We start from the raw sequence: 15,561 nt of genomic DNA on the forward strand, positions 1-15,561 counted from the left end.
ATTCTTTTTACAGGTGTCATCAATATAATCATATACACTATTCCTAGGTAATTCACTTTTTATGTCTCAATTATCACAATATAAAGTCATATCCTGGGAAAAAGTAAACAAGTTTCTGCTGTAGTCATATTAATAGTAGTTATTCTAATATTATCCCTGCTATTTCCTATTTTCTGACATTCCCCACAGAAGTCATACAAGGGAATAAAGGATTGTGTATTGTTAGCCTTCGACCAGACTTCAAGGAGGGAGTCATCGGGGGTAGGCACAGCAATAACACATGTTTGTATAAGATCCCGTGGGCTCTGTAAGTCTTTAAGGCACAATGAACTAACATTTAGGGCATTTGCCATCCTGACTATACTATTCTGTTCAGAATAAAAGGGGACGGGAGCAAAGGGATCTTGCTCCTGAGCTCTTTTATATACTGGCTGATTATTTGGTGCACCACAGAAGAAACTCATCTCCTCTGGGTGATAAATACATGTAGTTATAAGCCAAACTAATAATTATCAGCAGACAACAATTCTCTCCTAGAATATTATCTCCCAGAATATTGTGAGGTCATCATCTTCAGCCTGTGGCAAGGCACTTTTCAGGGAAACTTCTTCTGAGCTCCCCTCTTTGTTCAGGGATTTCACACCTGCTTCACCCTCTTTGTCTTTGTCCGTCACCGGAGAAGAAGCCTCAGGAACCCTTTTCACTCTGCTATTGTGAATCCAGATTGGAGCCTCTTCTGTGAGAATCGCTGTTCTGGTGACTGCTACCACTCAGGTGGGTGGTCCAAACAGGAACTCAGTCTGTTTTCGTCCTTTTGCCAGTCTCTGGACTATCACCACATCTCCTGGTTGGAAAGGATGCGTAGGTTCCTGTGGAGAGAAAGGAGAGGCACGAGCAATATCTTGTTCAATTTGATCTAAAGTTTCTATAAGTTTCCTCACATACTCTGCTTGTACCACTTCTAGATCCCCTTTTTCTATCACAGGGGCCTTTGACCCCAAGGGGTGGGGAAGGGTCTTCCCATTAGGACCCCAAATGGTGAGTACCCAGTATCCTTGTTAGGCTGCATCCTAATTTCTGAGACATATAATACTCCGGTAAACATAAGATTGTACCTTTGATCTAAGACCTGGTATAAAAAAATCGCTCTGAATGAGGTCAGTGGTTGCCTGTGCTCCCCTATGGCCAAGACCATGATACTGTTCAATTAAAATCGGGGCGCTTGCAACTGGGATACATGGATTCCCCTCTTTGCAGAGAAGACCCGTATTAGGGTCTTGTACTGCACCTACTGACTGTCACGCCAGTCTGTCGCTACTGATAGCCAAATCCGGGAGGCTGAGCAATAGATTGTCCGTAAGGGTAATGTCTGGAACAAGGGAAGGCCTTTGAACTGTTGCTGCCGTCCTAATATCAGCCTCCTTTGCTGCCTGATCAGCTAGGGCATTCCCTTTAGCTACGTGTGTTTGTAGTCCAATATGTGCCTTACAATGGATAATAGCCACTTTGCTAGGTAATTGGATGGTGGCCAGGAGATCATGGACCAGGGTGGAATGTGAGATACATCTCCCATCTGCAGCTATGAAACCTCTCCTCTGCCAGATTACCCCATGATCATAGACAACCCCAAAGGCATACTTGGAATCAGCGTATACAGCCACATTGTTCCCCTCAACATTAGGGCGGGAACAGGATCCATCCATAAATATATCAGGAGCCCCTTCAATGGGTGTGGACTGTAAGTCGGGCCTAGGTGAGGTATGTTCATGTATAAGTTCAGTACATGCATGGGGAGGAGGCAAATCATCCTGTACTCCCTTGTAGCCAAGCAGGGCATTCAGGATAGCCATTGGACCGAACGTGGGTGCTGAGTACTGGATATGAAGTTGAGGATTAGATAGCAACAAAACCTCATATCCGCTCAGTCTTTGTGCCGACATATGTTGCGTATGTATGTTCCTCAATAGGGCCTGAACATTGTGTGAGGTATGTAGAGTAGTGGGATGACCCAGGGTGATAGGCGTGGCCATCTCAGCGACCATCGCACAGGCTGCCAAACTCCTGAGACACGCAGGCATGCCCTGAACCTGTACGGGAACCACTTTTGAGAAAAAAGCAACAGGGTGGAATTTACCTCCATGATCCTGCGTCTGGACTCCTGCCATGGTTTTACAATTGTCCCTGGCAAATAAGTGAAACATCACGCCATAGTCGGGTAGGCCCAAACTAGGACTAGAAACCATTGCACATTTCAAATGACTAAAAGCTTGTAACATGTCATCAGACCATTTAATGGAGTCAGGCATCTCAGTATTAGTGGCTTGTCTCAGAATATTATTAGGAACAATCAGCAATCCATTGGCGGCAGTAACCAATCATACCAAGAAAGGTCAACATGTCTTTCTTGGTTTGTGGGCGGGGCAGACCCAGTATGGCGGTAATTCTGGCATGGCTGATTCTCCTCTCACCTTTACTGAGAACAAAGTCCAAATACTCAACTCTTTTTATACACCATTGTAATGTGTCACATAACCACAGTAGTAAACTTAACACAGTCTGCCTGGCAGGCCCCCCGAGTAGAACTACATATGAGGAGATCGTCCACATATTGTAGAAGGACAGAACCATGAGGGGCAGTCCAAGGGCGCAGTGTAATTTGGAGGACAATGGAGTAGACTACTGGAGAGTCCACATAACCCTGAGGCATTCTACACCAAGTATACTGGCAAAATTTAAATGTAGAAGCAAAAAGTGGCCGTGTCTCCTTGTCAACTGGGACAGAAAAAAATGCATTAATCAAATCAATAACAGAGAAAACCTCTGTATGGCAGGAATAGCTGATAGCAGAGATGGTACGTCAGGAACCTCAGGGGCTATAGGTATAATAACAACCTTATTAATATAAACTACTTCAATAGGTCCCTTTAACAAGATGACCCCTATAGTCATAAAAGTGAACTGTTCCTCAAGGTCACTGTCCTCATAATGAGGAGGTATATGTTCAGGTTTGGGAAAACATATATTTTTTTCTAAGGCGCATGGGAGAAATGACATCTCTAGTGTTAGAAATGTGTGAATTGTAGTCTACATGTTCTCGTATTTCCAGGACAACAACTGGTCTATCCCAAACTGTCAGAAACTGCATTTTTAGCTCAGGAGCCCTCCCCCCTCCCTTCACTGCTGTCACTCGAAGCCTTGTGTATGTAATGGACATGAGGAGAAGGGGGGCAGGGAGCTGCGGGCAGCGTCTAAACTATCTCCCAACAGATGCTTTGAAGAAGAAGTGTGTACTGTAAAAGGATTCTAGAGTGTCAGCTCTTCTCCTCCTATTTTCTTCCCTTTTGAGCCAATTTAACAATGTCTGGGCCTCAAAGTACTTTTTAATCTAAGTCACCTGTTAGAAGGGACGGATATATCTGTGGGATATTTCCTAAATTGGGAGGAAGGGCTTCTAGAGTGAACTCCTTGTCAATTCTTTATCTAACTCATGTTTCTTTTATATATATATCCCTCCTGGTTCCCTGCCTACTGCTTGTGAACCTTTATTTGGTCTATCATACCATTACGGTGCTTAAGTAAGGCAATTTTCCCTACTGGACTTCATACACTGCAGGTCCCACTGGAGGTCTGGACCATAATATGGGTAAGCTTCAGTGTCACTCAAACATAATCCTGATCACCATATCCATATGGAAGACGTCATTAGCCTCTTCCTGAGGGAACAAATTTATACTACACATTCACTCTGTCCATACTGCCAGAGTATCAACCCAGGGAGCAACTAAACAACAATCAGTCCCACAGACCCGGGCTACATAATCCTTACACGTTTCACCCACATTCGGAGGGGGTGGAGAGACCTTTCCTTGCTTTGTACCCATGTCATATAACTTAATTGAGATGGAGGCAGAGCAAAATTGACCCCAGGACTGTCCGTACAGAATCTATGCACAACGTCCTTCACAATTATCAGGTAGTATAATCCCTTAAAATAGTTACTTGCGTTCACCAGTTGCTGGGTTAAAAGGTCATCCAGGACACACACAATAAAGTTAGTACAGTGGTCACAGTTTCAATTGCTGCTTACCGTCAGCATAAAAAACTACTTAATGCTTTATAACATCAGAACATAACAGAAAGCATAAGAAAGCGACAGAAAAGAAGCAACAGACAAGGGGTGACAAAAGAAATCAAGGTGCAGACACTATATGAAGTCTTCCCAAAAGACTACCTCTGGTATATCCTTCCCGAAAAGATATAACTATATAAAATACTTCCCTAAAGTATCTGTGTGACCTGGCCAGGAGTCTATTTACAGTCTATCTTCCCTAAAGACAGACACTATCTTTTTTCATTCTATCTTCCCTAAAGACAGATTCTAATCATTCTATCTTCCATAAAGACAGATTCTAATATTCTATCTTCCCTAAAGACAGATTCTAATATTCTATCTTCCCTAAAGACAGATTCTAATATTCTATCTTCCCCAAAGTAGATTCTACCTTCCCTAAAGATAGCTTGTCTATTTCTTTCAGAGCGTCTAAAGCGGATTCAAAATAGAAGTAACAGAAAATTGTACGGAAAGCATCGGAATGTCCCCAGTCTTTAGACAGGAATGTTCCGTTACTTACCGAATTCCTGCATTTCTATTACACGGACGAGCTCCCAACTGAAAGAATATGATCCTTCTCTCTATGCACCGGGATTCCTTTCTGTGTCCCCGAAGACAGACGTCTGGAGAACGTGTCAATGACAGATGCAGAATTATGTCAGAAACAGTTCTATTTATTGTTGTCGTACAGGGCCTTATATACTTTCAAACATACATACAAGAATAGCTTGAGCTCTTATTACAGAATAGCAGTACCTTATAGAGAAAGAAAGGCATCTCTCATTATAATAAATGCTGACTAGAAACTTCTCCTTATAAAGACAGAAGGTAATTGTATACATAGTCACCCTTCAATATGATGTCACCCAACCTCTTGTCCTTCATACAGATCACACAGCTAATTCTGTTTAACCCTTCATGGACCATTCTATTTAGGGGGGAGCAGGACCCTGGAGGTCTGGACCATTATATAGGGAGGAGGGGGGAGCAGGACCCTGGAGGTCTGGACCATTATATATTGAGAGTAGGGGGAAGCAGGATCCTGGAGGTCTGGACCATTATATTTAAGAAGGGGGGAGCAGGACCCTGGAGGTCTGGACCATTATATATTTGGAGTAGGGGGAAGCAGGATCCTGGAGGTCTAGACCATTATATATGGGGAGTAGGGGGAAGCAGGATCCTGGAGGTCTAGACCATTATATATGGGAAGTAGGGGGAAGCATGAACCTGGAGGTCTGGAACATTATATAGGCAGGAGGGGGGAGCAGGACACTTGATGTCTGGACCATTATATCTGAGGACTGGCAGTGGAAGATTTAGGGTGGGAGATCTAGGAGGGGTGTGGGGATGTTGGGGTGGGAGGTCCTGGAAGGGTGTTTGGGTGGGAGCTCTGGAAGGGGTGGGGGTCTGAGAGGTATGTGGGGGTGGGAGATCCGGGAGAGGGGGGGCCCATAAAAAAATGTTGCTATGGGGCCCAGTCATTTCTAGCTACGCCCCTGCACACAGGCACAGAGAGGCAACAAACTGAGGGAGCCTGGTCATTGCCTCAGTGAAACAGCGCTTCCTCAGCCCAAGAAATCTGCCACCAGCTTCTCGTTTGATATAAGCCCAGTACGCTAACGGGATTATATAGGGTGAGAAACCAACCCGCGGTAGCTTATAACTAGGCCAAAACATGTGATCGAGATACAAGACAGCACAAGATTAAATTATATATTCAATCGCCTTAAGGGTTCACTAGAAATAACACTATACATACAAGGATATATACAGTAGTGTTGAGCGCGAATATTCGAAACGCTAATTTTTTTCGCGAATATTTCGAATATAGTGCTATATATTCGTAAAAACGAATATTCGTTTTTTGTTTTTTTTTCCACAAAATTACAGTACACATATAATTGATTGTTTCCCAAAGGTCCAAAAGCTCAGATCTTACTCACATTGCCTAGAAAGTGATTGAGTTGCGAATCTTCGTAAGGCGATTATATTAGCGCACATGCGAATATCGGCACTTGTCCCAGAACAGAGGCAAAGGGCTTTGCATTCATACATTAGTGATTGAATTGAGTTGCGAATCTTCGTAAGGCGATTATATTAGCGCACATGCGAATATCTACACTTGTCCCCAGAACAGAGAGACAAAGGCCTGTGCATTCATATAGTATAGCACCATATTCGCGAATATTTAGAACTTCGTAAAATTTGATTTATGAATATTCGTATTTTTTATTTTAGTTTCCACCTTACAGATTACATTGATCTGTACTCTGTCAACTACTGTCATCACCCCCCACTGTATCTCGATTGATTCCCAAAAGTCCAAAAGCTCAGATCTTACTCACATTGCCTAGAAAGTGATTGAGGCGCGCATCTTCGTAAGGCGATTTTATTAGCGCACAGGCGAATATCGGCACTTGTCCCAGAACAGAGGCAAAGGGCTTTGCATTCATACATTAGTGAATTGAGTTGCGAATCTTCGTAAGGCGATTTTATTAGCGCACATGCGAATATCTACACTTGTCCCCAGAACAGAGAGGCAAAGGCCTGTGCATTCATATAGTATAGCACCATATTCGCGAATATTTAGAACTTAGAAAAATTCAATTTACAAATATTCGTATTTTTTATTTTAGTTCCCACCTTACAGATTACATTGATCTGTACTCTGTCAACTACTGTCATCACCCCCCACTGTATCTCGATTGATTCCCAAAAGTCCAAAAGCTCAGATCTTACTCACATTGCCTAGAAAGTGATTGAGGCGCGCATCTTCGTACGGCGATTTTATTAGCGCACAGGCGAATATCGGCACTTGTCCCAGAACATAGGCAAAGGGCTTTGCATTCATACATTAGTGAATTGAGTTGCGAATCTTCGTAAGGCGATTTTATTAGCGCACATGCGAATATCTACACTTGTCCCCAGAACAGAGAGGCAAAGGCCTGTGCATTCATATAGTATAGCACCATATTCGCGAATATTTAGAACTTAGAAAAATTCTATTTACAAATATTCGTATTTTTTATTTTAGTTCCCACCTTACAGATTACATTGATCTGTACTCTGTCAACTACTGTCATCACCCCCCACTGTATCTCGATTGATTCCCAAAAGTCCAAAAGCTCAGATCTTACTCACATTGCCTAGAAAGTGATTGAGGCGTGAATCTTCGTAAGGCGATTTTATTAGCGCACATGCGAATATCGGCACTTCGTGAGGACACTAATCCCTCCCTCATTTTAGATTGTGGGCCAATATTTTCGTTTATTACTGTTTAGTTTGTGTCGTGTCAGTGTCTACGTCCTTTGTTAGTTAAAAAAAAAAAGACAAAAAAAAGTTTATTAGTTTTAGTGTTTTTCTTTTATTGGTTATTCCGTGTTTTTTGTCCGCGTCAGTGTCTACGTCCTTTGTTAGATAAAAAAAAAAAGACAAAAAAAAGTTTATTAGTTTTAGTCTTTTTCTTTTACTGGTTATTCCGTGTTTTTTGTCCGCGTCAGTGTCTACGTCCTTTGTTAGTTAAAAAAAAAGACAAAAAAAAGTTTATTAGTTTTAGTCTTTTTCTTTTACTGGTTATTCCGTGTTTTTTGTCCGCGTCAGTGTCTACGTCCTTTGTTAGTTAAAAAAAAAGACCAAAAAAAGTTTATTAGTTTTAGTGTTTTTCTTTTACTGGTTATTCGGTGTATTGTCAGTGTCTACATCCTTTGTTAGTTTAAAATAAAATATATATTTTCGTTGATTTATTATATATAAATTTGGTTTTCTTTATTGTGTGACAGTCCCCATCCCAATAAACTTTTTCCCTAAATCACATCATCTAATTTAATTTTTGTATAAATAAAAAAAAATAATAATGAGGTCTTCACGATCGAGCAGCAGGGGTAGGAGAGTAGTTGGTCCCAGTGCTGGACAGCTGCCAGCACTGGGCCGCACCTCTACCCACCGAGGTGCGGACACAGGTGTCAGGGGCGTCCGCCTTATTCGTGATTTTTTTGCCACTGGCAGCAGGAGAATTTCCTCTCAGGATGCCGAGGAAGTTGTGTCTCTTGTGGCACAAGCCAGTGCCACAGAGTCCTCTGCCCCGGCTCCGAGCAGCAGCTGAACTTCGTCTCCTGTAGGACCAACCCCCAGCCCCCAAGAATCGTCCCTGCTCCTGTTTGACAGCGACAGTGAGAGGGACACCTTGGGGGAGGTAATGCAGGAGGGTGATTTGCACTTCAGTCCTGAGGGTCAGGACCTTATGGAAGGGATGGAGGAGGAGATGGAGGGGGTACCACCTGTATGTACCCCAGTGACATCCCTTCCAACAGGTGCGGGCGGTTTCAGCCAGCGAAACCCCACACCTAGTCAGACCCAGGCGTCAGCGAGGGGACAGAGGAGCCAGGTCAGGGGCCCCACTTCTGCTCTTCCTCTCAGTCCACCACTAGTTGGCCCTGTGTCTGACATATCGGGGGACGAAGAGGAGGGTGACAGAGAATGGGTGCCACCTCTCTTGTCAGGCATCAGCAGCACTGATGAGGAGGAAGGTAGGCACCAGAGGCAAATGGTGCGACAGGTTGCCAGTGAGCCCAGCGTCAGGGGCTCCACTGGTAATGGCAGTAGGAGGAGGCAGCAGCAGCCAGATCCACCTGTCCGCATCGAGCCCGAGCAGGCGCAAGTCAGCACCGCCCCATCTGACAGGAGGGTGGTACGTAAGTCGCCTGTTTGGGCTTACTTCACCCTGGCAGTAGATGATGCCACAATTGGCATTTGTATTCTGTGCCATGTCAGGGTGAGGAGAGGGAGGTCTGCGGCTCGGCTGGGTACCACTGCCCTCACCCAGCACTTACGAGTCAACCACTGGCGGGAGTGGGAACAGATGCGGGGTGGTCATAGCAGCGGCGCCACCAGCATACTATTGCTTAATAATTACTATACTATACAGATATGGTGCGAACATGCATTCAAAATGTTATGACATGAAGTGTTGTACTTACGGTTAGCAGGAGTTCATCCTCTTCGTCATGGAATTTTGTGCCCACCATTTTCTCTTGTCAGGAGTCGAAGATTCACTCTTAAAATGGAGCTGACGTACTCGCGATAAACCGCGCCTATAATGCGCGCGCACAACCGCAACACACTATCTTAGGTGGTGTATGTAGCGAATAAACGAATAGAGAGAATAAGCGAATATATCGAATAGGCAAATTATCTAACAGGCAGATGTTGGGCTAATATTTGAAAAATGCTATTGATTGACCCTGACGTACTCGCGATAAACCACGCCTATAATGTGCGCGCATGGTCGCGCGAACAATCTCATCACACTTATTATTTTAGGTGGTTATGTAGCGAATAAACGAATATAGCGAATAGGCGAATTATCTAACAGCCAGCTAATAGGCGAATTTTTGAAAAATGCTATTAACCCTAGTTAGTTAAAATATACCATCGGAACTGAGTTTTCACGAACGTACGGAAAACTTAGATCCGATGGTATATTCTAACAACACAGTGAAGTGACGCTTGTCGGGTTAGAGTGTTAAATGTATCGCATAATATGTATTATGCGATGCGAAAATTCAAATTATCGCATATGCGAAATAATAACAAATTCGAATATTCGCTAATATTTTACGAATATTCGCGAAATTCCGCGAATTCGAATATGGGACATGCCGCTCAACACTAATATACAGTGGTCTGAGGTTACAAATACAGGTAATAGGGTACAAAAGGGTTAAGCAGAACAGTAATTCAGTTTACCAGATATATGAGACCTTTGGGTAGTGATGAGTACTTAGCTGTATTCACGTTGGAGGCAGTGATGTCAGCCAGTTGCAGGTCCCTCTAAACACATTGCACAATGTGACCCCCTTTTTTAAAAAAAATCACGCGGGGTCCTACCCAGAGCTGGGCTGATCACATGCAGGCCCTGCTGAGAGTGGTCGACCAATGGACCACAGTTTTGGAGCTCACCACCATCCAGCAGCTGAAGGAGCTCATTGCCACAGAGCAGTTCTTGTGGAATTGCCTGGAGGACCACCAGCAGTACCTCCGTGACCGGAAGCCAAAGGGGGCCTCTGCCACAGCGGCCCTGGCCGATGAGTACACCAACAACCGGACTTCAGAGGCCAAGAAACCTGTCGGCTGGAGAGGGGGTAAGACACACTCTCCCCCTGCTGCCCCTACTTCGCTTTCCACATTGGTGGGGGAACACGACTTTGCCACCACTGTAAACAGCCAGGACACCTCAAGGCCATGTATCGCCAGCAACTGATGGGACCCGTTCCAGTCATCGACCCGGGAACCGTCCAAAGGTCACGAATTTAAAAATGCTGGCCTTCAGGGCCAGGGCTCGCGGGTGGGTAGGGGGTTACTTCCTTTCTTTCCAGTGTATGGGGAATGGACAGCTGAACACTTTCATGGGACAGTGTGGTGATGCTCGGTGACACTGCTGATGGTGGCAATGTTGCTTTTACATAATTTCTTTGTGGGGTGCCAGGTGGCCCTGTTGCTCCAGAGGGGGAGGAAGAGTCCGAGATCGCAGCAAAAGGGGCCTGAGATCTTTTGTGGTTTTTCAGGCATCTACTTCACTGCAGCTTGTGCTTTGCGAACAGGTTGAGAACATTTATGCCTCGCTTCAGGCTCTGACTGCACAGTGTGCAAACCATCCGTGTCTTGTCTTCAGCACATTTCCTGAAGAACTGCCACGCCAGGGAACTCCTTTGTACTGACTTTGGTGTGCTCTGTCCCTCAGTATGGTGGGCAGTAGCCGGTGTACTGGCTAGCAGCCAGCCACTGTGGTTTTGTACCCTGCTCCCTCTTTTGCTGTGCAGCTGGTGCTGAATGACCACCAATTCTTCCTCCGAACTGCACATGTCACACTGGATGACCTTGATTCCATGTGGGGTCTAGGACCTTATCATCTTCGACATTATCTTTCACCAACTTCTCACCCCTGCCCTCCTGGCCAGTCTGCACACCACAGAAAGCCGCAGTAGTTGATACCTGTATTTCATCATCATGATTAGAGACGTGCTGCGGTAGTCCTCCCACACCCTCAACCTCAAACATACAGTGGTTGGGCATCAGTGCACTCAATCTCTTCCAAGACAAGTTGGATGGTCCACAAAACCCCCACCAGCAGAGTCGTCAAAAAGCATAAGTGATTGCTGCATGACTTGGTGCTCAGACTGGCTTGGCTGATGTGCAAGGGGTTGAGGTGGAAGATAAATGTCCATGGCTGCCAGTGCCAACTCTGCGCTTTTAGCAGGGGACCGGGCGAAAGACAATGTGAAGGAACTGGATGCACTGTCAGCCATCCAATCTAATACCGCCTCTACATGTTCTGGTCTCACCATTCGTACATCTGCATTTGGACCTACAAAATGACGCAGAACCTCTTGTTGCCTGTGTACACCAGAGGAAGGTGTTTCATTTGGGAGCGTAGCTGGCGCAGATTGTCAACATCCTCTCCCTGCAGGAGGAGCTTCACCAACAGCACCATGACCACAGCCACATCGCTTATTTGATGCTCTCCTAATTGTTTGATGGCACCCACAGAATTTTCAGACTGATTAACTATTCTATACCTGTGTCACGGATGCAATGGAGTTGTTTTGTACCCCCAAAAATGGGTTTGTCACCGACAAAATTAACAGACTAATTAACTGTTCTATTTAAAGGGAACCTGTCACCGGGATTTTGGGTATAGAGCTGAGGACATGGTTTGCTAGATCACCGCTAGTGCATCAGCAATATCCAGTCCCCATAGCTCTGTGTGCTTTTATTGTGTCAAAAAAACTATTTGATACATATGCAAATTAACCTGAGATGAGTCCTGTCCCTGATTCACAATAACTGTACTTCCCCTTTAAGAGCAGAGATGTGGTGTGTTAATCAACACTTTCTACTACTAATGTCCTTTTGGGACTAAATTACACCACTTTCACTGCACCTACCTACTTAACTAAGACTTAGCTTTTATTTCATATTATTAAATAATTATGGTGTAGATAACTAATGTTAAAATTCTCAGTGATCACTGGCCATTTGTCTATCCCTTTAGATTACCCTGTCAGGAACGTCATCTGACTGGGTTTGATACACACTTTCACTAGCAGGCTGCGCGCTTGCCTGTATTTGTTGTTTGTTGAGTGCAATTCATCTTATTTCTCTATAATGGCCTAATGAACAGCTGCCATAAAATTCAGAGCCTCACGCTGCCCCCCGACATGTTTCGCCGTATCACGGCGTCTTCAGGGGTTAGGGCAGAGTGTCACTGAGAATTTTAACATTAGTTATCTGTCCCTGATTCATCTCCCATACAGGACTCATCTCAGGTTAATTTGCATATGTATCAAATCATTTTTTTTTACACAATAAAACCACAGAGAACTATGGAGACCGGATATTGCGGATGTGCTAGCGGCCATCTAGCAACCCATGTCCTCAGCTCTATGCACAAAATCCCGGTGACAGGCTCCCTTTAAGTGTCATGGATGCAAAGGAGGTGTTTTTCACCCAAAAAAATGGTTTTACTGACATAATTAACAGCCAGATTAAGTATTTTATTTCTGTGTCATTGGTGCAAAGGAGGTGTATGGCACCCACAAAAAATTACTATAGGTAACTACAGATTTAACAGCCCGGTGAATAGCCTAACACGCTCCCTCACTGAAGCTGCGTCCTGTCCCTACACTATTTAGAGCAGAATGGCGGTGCAACACGTGATCCGGAATTTAGTGATGCCCCGACCAGTACTAGGCATGACTGTGATGGCTTCCAAGTGCCCATAGCTTAAAAGCTTGTTGATTAGCTGTGCTGTAGTCTTTTAACAAGCTTTATTTAGCATTTGAACACCGAACCCAAACACAGACTACCGCGGCAAACATTCCGGTTCAGGTTCACTCATCCCTACTAATATTCTCTAACAAACCACTGAGGCCTTCACAGAATAGCTGTAGTTATACAGAAAATACATTACACATAGGTGGACTCTATAGCACAATGTGACATACTGTATAAAGCATCACCTCAGTTCTCACACAGTTAGAATAATTGTACTCTCAGTGGCATTCACTGCAATCCAATATGATAGTGTCAGACTGGGATGCCAAGGGCCCACCAGTAAAACTCAATTTGGAAGCCCACTGTATAGCTACATGCATATATTACCTGTCCACACTACACAGTTTTTTTATATGAACATAGGCAATACGCTATATAGCCAATCTATCTATATGTCAGTCTGTGCAGGGGGTGGGGAACTAGAAGCCAGTGGCGTAAGAGTGTTATGGGCCGCAGTGCAAACTTTGGATTGTTACAAAGAGGCGGCAGATTTTCTTTACACTAAGAGCTCTTTCACATGAGCGGATGCCGTGCGGGTAATCTGCTGTGTGACAGAAAGCCAAGCCCCATTCTGGACAGCAGAGACATGGAGCATTAACATGATTGATAATGCTCCGTGCCTCTCTGTGATCTTTTTACTACAAAATCACAGTGAGATAAAGTTGTCACCGTGATTTTGCAGTAAATAGATCACAGAAAGGCAAAGAGTATTATGAATCATGTTAATGCCCTTTGTCTCTGCTGTCCGGAACGGGGCTTGGCACTCTTTCACACAGCGGAATACCCGCACAGGATCTGCTTGTGTTAAAGAGCCCTAAGCCCAATGCATGGCTACACTCACCCAGTCCTAATAAAATCTAGTCCTACTTCATCCAGGGTGTCGCTGGCATTGGCGTGATGTCCACTGGATCCAGAACAAGGTCCCTGTGGTCATAGAGAAAAAAAGAATAATCGCATAAGGAAGGGATGGTGACTACCCCTGTGAAATCACCAGCAGGGGGCGCTGTGCTGGCTTGTAAGACTGAGCCATGCCAATGTATAGCAGGCTAATCTAGGACATTTCCCCTAAGTGCTACCACACAGTACTAATGCCCACATTGTGGCCCCCACAGTACTAATGCCCACCTTGTGGCCCCTCACAGTAATTAAGCCCACCTTGTGGTCCCTTCAAAATAGTTATGTCCTCCTTGTGGCCCCTCACAGCAGTTATGCCCAACTTTGTTCCTGTCACAGTAGTTATGCCTACTTTTGTGCCCCCTCACTGTAGTTATGCCCAGATATATGCCTCCTCACAGTAGTTATGCCACATTATGTGCCCCTCACAGTAGTTATAGCCAGATATGTGCCCCCTGACATTAGTTATGCCAGATATGTGCCCCTCACAGTGGTTATGCCAAATATGTGCCCCCTCACAGTGGTTATGCCAAGATAGGTGCCCCCTCACAGTGGTTATGCCAGATATGAGCCCCTCAAAGATGTTATGCCAGATACATTGGGATGCGAAAGTTTGGGCAACCTTGTTAATCATCATGATTTTCCTGTATAAATCGTTGGTTGTTACGATAAAAAATGTCAGTTAAATATATCATATAGGAGACACACACAGTGATATTTGAGAAGTTGAAATGAAGTTTATTGGATTTACAGAAAGTGTGCTATAATTGTTTAAACAATATTAGGCAGGTGCATAAATTTGGGCACCCCAAAAAACAAATGAAATCAATATTTAGTAGATCCTACTTTTGCAGAAATTACAGCCTCTAAACGCTTCCTGTAGGTTCCAATGAGAGTCTGGATTCTGGTTGAAGGTATTTTGGACCATTCCTCTTTACAAAACATCTTTATTTCATTCAGGTTTGATGGCTTCCGAGCATGGACAGCTCTCTTTAAGTCACACCACAGATTTTCAGTTATATTCAGGTCTGGGGACTGAGATGGCCATTCCAGAATGTTGTACTTGTTCCTCTGCATAAATGCCTTAGTGGATTTTGAGCAGTGTTTAGGGTCGTTGTCTTGTTGAAAGATCCAGGCCCGGCGCAGCTTCAGCTTTGTCACTGATTCCTGGACATTGGTCTCTAGAATCTGCTGATACTGAGTGGAATCCATGCGTCCCTGACAAGATTCCCAGTCCCTGCACTGGCCACACAGCCCCACAGCATGATGGAACCACCACCCTATTTTACTGTAGGTAGCAGGTGTTTTTCTTGGAATGCTGTGTTCTTTTTCCTCCATGCATAACGCCCCTTGTTATGGCCAAATAACTCAATTTTAGTTTCATCAGTCCACAGCACCTTATTCCAAAATGAAGCTGGCTTGTCCAAATGTGCTTTAGCCCACCTCAAGCGGCACTTTTTGTGCTGTGGGTGGAGAAAAGGCTTCCTCTGCATCGCTCTCGCATACAGCATCTCCTTGTGTAAAGTGCGCTGAATGGTTGAACGATGCACAGTGACTCCATCTGCAGCAAGATGATGTTGTAGGTCTTTGGTGCTGGTCTGTGGGTTGACTCTGACTGTTCTCACTATTCATTGCTTCTGTCTATCCAAGATTTTTCTTGGTCTGCCACTTCGAGCCTTAACTTGAACTGAGCCTGTGGTCTTCCATTTCCTCAATATGTTCCT

At 44.5% G+C, this 15,561-nt stretch overlaps 1 protein-coding gene across 2 annotated transcripts in view; it reads left to right on the top strand.

Annotated features, from left to right (window-relative positions):
• Positions 1-15,561, top strand: part of SLC23A1 (solute carrier family 23 member 1) — a 419,817-nt gene that overhangs the window by 163,609 nt on the left and 240,647 nt on the right. The gene's annotated exons all lie outside the window — the stretch shown is intronic.

This window comes from Bufo gargarizans, chromosome 2 (genome assembly GCF_014858855.1).
Source record: "Bufo gargarizans isolate SCDJY-AF-19 chromosome 2, ASM1485885v1, whole genome shotgun sequence".
NCBI classification, from domain to species: domain Eukaryota; kingdom Metazoa; phylum Chordata; class Amphibia; order Anura; family Bufonidae; genus Bufo; species Bufo gargarizans.